Below are 6,500 nucleotides of genomic sequence, written 5' to 3' on the forward strand. Positions count from 1 at the left end.
TAAGGTGTATAAATCTTAAGCTTGGTAGTCAGATAAGTGCAAAATTCAAGAATAAATAAAATATTCATATCTTTTATACTACAACTTTGTATTAGATAAGGACATGGTCTCCTTTTAAGAAAAAAAAAAATGAATGCACTCCAGATTTATATATGCATCATCTTGAAAGCAGCTTGACTTTACTAAATAGAGGTCTGAGTTTCATCTTCACCGGTCTAGGGAGGGATTACGCTATCAGCAGAACAGATCGAGCCTCGCTAAATCTATCCCTTGTTTCCCTGTGCTGCATACAGACAAGGCCACAAATAGAAACGACTCCATCCGGAATATATTCAGCCAGTCTCTCACTTTAAGATTACTAATAACCTTGGCTAAAATAGCGGCAACTGTCACAGGTCGAGAAAAACCCTTTTTCTTCCCATTTTCGGCTTCCCAGATGTGGCATCGGGCCACACTCTCGCAAATGAAACCGAAAGAACGCATAAATACATGAATGGAGCAAGAGCATCAGGCCAGAATAAAAAAAACACGATTCATTACCCAAAAGAATACACTTCAAATTTGGCAAGTGACACGGGTGGTCACCACATTTTTGAACTCGGTTCCCCATGTGACGAGGCGTGAGAATTCACACTGGTTCCTGCAAATGAAAATGACACTTCGATTAGCAGCAGAGATGTTCGTTTAATGCCTCAGGCAATTTCCCTCCCTCTGCAGATGGTTGGTATAATGATAGCGCTTTTATTGTACAAAGCAGCAGATTCCAGCTCCATGCCCTTTTACAGTCAATCCATCTGTCTCGACCGGGACAGTTTGAATACCTTTACCGTTTCCGTTGTTTTACCATTAAGGACCTTTTTATATTAAACGGTACATTAAACTGACACATGCTGTAAAGCTGGAGCTGTATGTCACTTTGTGTATAAATAGTGGGTTTACTTAACTATCTAGCTGATACTACAGACATTCATCTGGGTTGTAGATGGAGTTGGTCCAGTATCTTCTGCAGAGGAGGACGTTAGTAATTGTTTGCTCGTCTCAAGAGGAAAACTTGCCTCAGATGAGTCACCTTGATGGACTGCATGCTTGTTCATTTTAAATCAATTTATGAAAACAATTCGGACACAAGCCCATGTCAGCATACTTGTATAGATCACCCTGGGGGTTGGATGTCCTCCATGCCAAACCAACCAATCATCCTCTGTTCAAGTCTATTGAGACTGCATGTGCATGTTAAATATTGGAGAATGAAGGTTGGATATTTGCACGTGTAACGAACGTAGGCTTACATTTAACGTTTACGTAAAACTTAAGATGTACATTTAACAAAAATCTATTATGCTATTTTTCTCCAAACAATAGAAGTCAGTGTTGTTCAGACATCAGCTTTCCTCAAAATATATTTTGTGTTCCACAAAAAAAGGACCAGAACCATGATTAAATAGAAGCATACTAACAAATATATGCTAATCAGCACAGCAGCATGTTATAGTTAAAGTGCCTGAATACTCCACTTCATCATAAAAGCAGTATAAGTGAATCTACTAAACTCTATAATGGCCTCACAAGACTCTCACTCATTTTGCTCATACACAGTTCATTCTTGAGGCAAGATCCGTTCTTTGAAGTGCACATGCTGACAGCAAGGGCAGCAGAAATGTTTTAGCATCCTTTTAAACTTCAGAAGTTGTCACTTCCTCTGATCGGGTACATTTCTTGAAGGTCAGCATAGTGTTGAATATGACCTGCCTACAGCGTCTGACACTTAGCTCCCAAAACCACAAAGATGTTAAAACCAGCCACGCAGAAATGCCACAGTGAATATCACCTTTAAAAGTTTTCAAAAGATGGAATAGTGGTGCCCCGTCACTTCCTTTCAAGCTCACTCGTTTCTCACCATCGTCAATCACAGGTTAAAAAACCCATCCATATACACACTATGTGGTGTGAACATTTGCTTCAGTTGCAGATCTTGACAGCTTTACTCGCTGCTTCAGTGAATCACATTGATTTGACAAGTGTAGCACATGATTTCAAGTTTAATTATGATTAGCTCAGATTGAATAGCAAGCGGATCCACATGTGATGCAGTAGTAGCAGCTTTACAGAGTGACAACAGGTTTTTCTCACAAGGATATTGCAGTAACTTCTCATGTATTCTTTACTGGGGATCAATAAGAATCAAACCCGACTTAAACCTCTGAATGCACTGCATTTGATAACACAACACTGAACCAACTGACATTGTTTTAATATAAGTAAAGAATAATTAATGATGGGCCTTTGAATTATTAGAGAAATAATGCACACCCAAGGTGACAAACAGTGGTCACGACGCATATTAAGTCAATAATTCTGCTTATGGTTTCCACGCCTCAAGACATTATTCAGATGCTTTATTTGAAGTAATTTGTCAGCTTTTTGTCCTTTTTGTCCTGTGTATGACTTGTTTCTTACGCATCACATCTCATAATTCCAAAATGTAATTTTAGAGCTAGTAACAGAAGTTTGAGCCACTGATGTGCAGACTAAAGGCCCGTTGGATGACTATCTTTATTATTATTATTACACCAAGGATGATAACTATAAAGATACTGATAATGATATACAGGGCCCTGACCAATTTGCTGCCCTAGGCAAGATTTTACTTGGTGCCCCTTGTATCAAGGTTTTTATATGTTGATTGTGCTTTTATAATTTTTTTAATAAAAATAAACAAACACACACACACACACACACACACACACACACACACACACACACACACACACACACACACACACACACGTCTGGTTCACTATCTTTGTGGGGACTCTCCATAGACGTAATGGTTTTTATACTGTACAAACCGTATTTTCTATCCCCCTACACTGCCCCTGCCCCTAAACCTACCCATCACAGGAAATATTCTGCATTTTTACTTTCTCAAATAAAAGTATCCTGTATGATTTATAAGCATTTTGAAAAGTGGGGACCAGCTTCCCAACGTTAAACTGATCACGCATTCAATATCGGACACACTAAAGCACTCGCTGGGCAGGAGGAGATTGATGCGGTGGTCTGGGAAGAGTCTGGGGATTTGTTTAAGGTTTGTTTGGTAATATTTCTAATTAATATTAATAAAAAGTAACAGTAATAAAACCAGAAAAATCACTCATTTTGGCGCCCCTATGGACGAGTGGCGCCCCTAGCATTTGCCTATTCCGCCTATGCCACTGGCCGGCCCTGAAGATATTTTTCTAAAAAATATTTCTCAGTATTAAAGAATAGAAGAGTTCACACCACAGCTATAATGATAACGGCTCAGAGAAATGATAACGTTGGAATCACTTTCAGAACGATTTAATACAGCTGATAAATAGGAGTGTAACGGATTGCAGTTCGTATCACAACCCACGGTTCGGTACGCTCATAACCCGCAGATTTATTGCACTTTTTTTTTTTTACTTGCGGATTAATCTTAATTGTTTAGTGGGCCCAGAGTAAAATACTGGTTTGAAATACAGATATAGCTTTTTAAGCAATTTTTTTCTTTTAAAATCAATGTCAAGTTTCAGTGAAACTACACACAGCTGTCGTTCAGTGAACAAGGCATAATCAGTCAACAATGGCTAGTGGAGGAGCAGGAGAACTTGAAAAGCCTCCCGCATCATTCAAATCGCATGTATGAGAACATTTTGGCTTCCCCCGTAAAATATAATGATGACGGAATAAGGGTGGTGGACAAAACTATAATAGTTTATAGGTAACGATACTGTGGCACGAGAAAGCCGTATGAAAGTGGCAATACATCAAGCATATCTATCTGAAGCGACACCTGCTGACACCAGTTTCACACGTACTCTGTTTGCGGTGCATATTTTTTTCCCTACCCATTTTATGTTAACAGATTACAGTTTTCACACTCCAGGCAGTTTCGGTCCATTAGTGTGAAGTGCGGCGAACGTTTCCGCACTGAGTCTGTTTTTTGCTGTACTGGACGCGCTGAATTAAAGGGGTACTTCAGCACTGGGAAGATGAAACTGTATTTAAACTGGGTTAATGATGTAGTAGAAATGTCAAATTATTTTTGAATTTGGTGCCTTCTAGACTGATATAAGACAGAAAATGTATTTTTGTCTCATGGGGATGAAAGACTACTATTCCCAGAATGCTTCGCTGCCCTGTGAGGCCACTCCCAAAGCCACCGCTACTGAATCACTGTGACTGACTGGATCACTTTCCCACCGCGTTCATTTTTTTATACAAAATCAGTTTAGTTAGAGACAGACGCTACAATTAAAACTGAACGTGTCTGTTCAATATAATGTGATTTAGCTGCTGAGGGAGTGTCACAGCACTAACGCTGCAGGAGTCAGATAACATTCACCGTGATGAATGAGCTGAATGAGCTCTTGTGTTGAGAGCTGCGATAAACGTGTCTGCTCTCACGGCATATACATTCCAATGCACTTTTTTATTCTGGCGCGTTTTCAATTCATGCTTTTGGAAGCTTAACTTTTAATAGGAATTCATTTGAGAAGTTGAAACGCTCACTTTACTTCACCGGCCACTCCGTTTACATGAATGCCCGCAGCTGCGAGCTGAGCTGTGAGTGTGATCTCCCACCCCCCATGCACGGATTGAAAACGTGTGGAAATAGCTCCCTCTGAAGCATGATCATTCGAATATACTCCAGGGTTTCTGAAAGCCATATCCTAATTGCTGAAGTAACCCTTTAAAGTGACAGCACATGGTCCACATTAAATCATAAAAATGTTTCAATGCAATCACAATTTCATAAACACAATCAAGCCTAGAGAAGAAAAAAAACACGGAACCACCCTGCAAACTCCATTTGCAGAATTGGCATGCCAAGTTGGCATCTTTTCCTTATCTATGACCGCATCCATATTCTCCTCTTTCACTTCCTCTTTTTCAGCGCACTTAAAAACCACAATTGCCAAAGTGCGTTTCATCTTGCTTTATTTGTTTACCACTAGAACAAGCTAATGATGTTTTATTCTTCTATATTCTTCTAGCCCTATTCAATAGGGTGTCATCATTGTCTACATACATGTCATACAGTTTATTAGATCATAATTTACAGTGTGATTTGAAATGAGCTTAAAGGATTGTCAAAATCACCAGCATTAGTCTCTATAGCAGGCATTAGAGTTAAAATTTGCAGTTAGCATGATAAATTCATTACGAGTCCAATTCACCTTCTGTGCTTGGATCCCACAGTATAGCGCAGCTGCTAAAATGTCATACAGAAAAACCTTCTCCTGAACCTCACCTTGACTTGTCATATAGCACTTTATACAATGAAGATTGTTTCAATGTAGCTTTACAGTGATAACAGAAAAAATATTTGAGAAAATGAGAGGGTTTTTTTCATATATTTTTTTTTAATTCATGCGTCACCATTTCTGAACAAGCTTACGATTAGGCAATTTACACAACATGCTAATGTTATAAGGTTTTAAAACATTAAACAGTATGTGTAAACATATATATATATATATATATATATATATATATATATATATATATATATATATATATACTGTAAAAAAAAAGAAAAAAAAAAGTCTCCAATTGATAATTCACATAAATTAAATTTGGCCAACTGAAAAATTTAAATGTGATTAGTCACTACAAAATTTTCAATTGGAGACCGGATGTGTGTGTGTGTTGTAAATATAATTTATTCTGAAGCAATATTCTCACCAGTATTCAGTCAGCTTTGACATATTTAAATCTGCATTTTTGTGATATTTTTATCACATTTTTCCCTAAACTTCTTAAAAATAGGCTATGCTTTAGGTTTCATTTTATATGGTTACATTTGATCAATACATTACATTAAAATAAGACACTATGAGGGCTGTTACAAAGCAAATTAATAATTTACACTGGATTAAATAATGTTTTGAGATTTGTAGTTTTGAATAGACAAATAAGAAAAGTAATAATAAAAATAATAATAATAATTCTAATAGTATTTTTAGTTTTCAAATATTAATTACAGATCGAATATTCGTGCGCGCCCCTAGGGGAAACCAGGCTCAATCAGGGGGCCAACTAACGAACACAGTGTCTTTATGATTTTTTAGTGTAGTTGGCAGGATAGAATAACAGATAAACTGTATTCTTCTGTTTCTCTTACAGTAAGGGACGAAATGACAGGCCACACAGCCTACTAAATCCACCACTACTGACGTGGGGATTCCATCAAATCTAACAAAATAGTTCGTCATTTTTATCCTATTGTTTGTATAGTCCATTTATTTGCTTGTCTTTGTGGGTTTTGGTTCATTTGCTGTTGTGGGCTGTAAGAACGTTTGAAATAACTGAAATCATTTGGAAAGTGATATGGAACTGCAATGTGGTCAAGACCTGCCTGGAACTATAGCTGTGCTATTAGTGGAAAATAATTGCAACTATATTAATAATAAATTAGTGGAAAATAATTGCATTTTCCAAAAAATAAATTCATCTTTTATATAGTTTTTAAA

General features: G+C 37.4%; 1 long non-coding RNA gene across 1 annotated transcript in view; it reads left to right on the forward strand.

Moving 5' to 3' along the window:
* LOC137071405 (uncharacterized) overlaps positions 1-6,199 on the forward strand; it is a 43,252-nt gene extending 37,053 nt beyond the window's left edge. The window contains exon 4 of the long non-coding RNA XR_010904425.1: positions 6,154-6,199. This is a non-coding gene — a long non-coding RNA (uncharacterized lncRNA). The remainder of the gene's footprint in view (positions 1-6,153) is intronic.
* Positions 6,200-6,500: the final 301 nt, after the last annotated feature.

This window comes from Pseudorasbora parva, chromosome 3 (genome assembly GCF_024679245.1).
Source record: "Pseudorasbora parva isolate DD20220531a chromosome 3, ASM2467924v1, whole genome shotgun sequence".
NCBI lineage: Eukaryota > Metazoa > Chordata > Actinopteri > Cypriniformes > Gobionidae > Pseudorasbora > Pseudorasbora parva.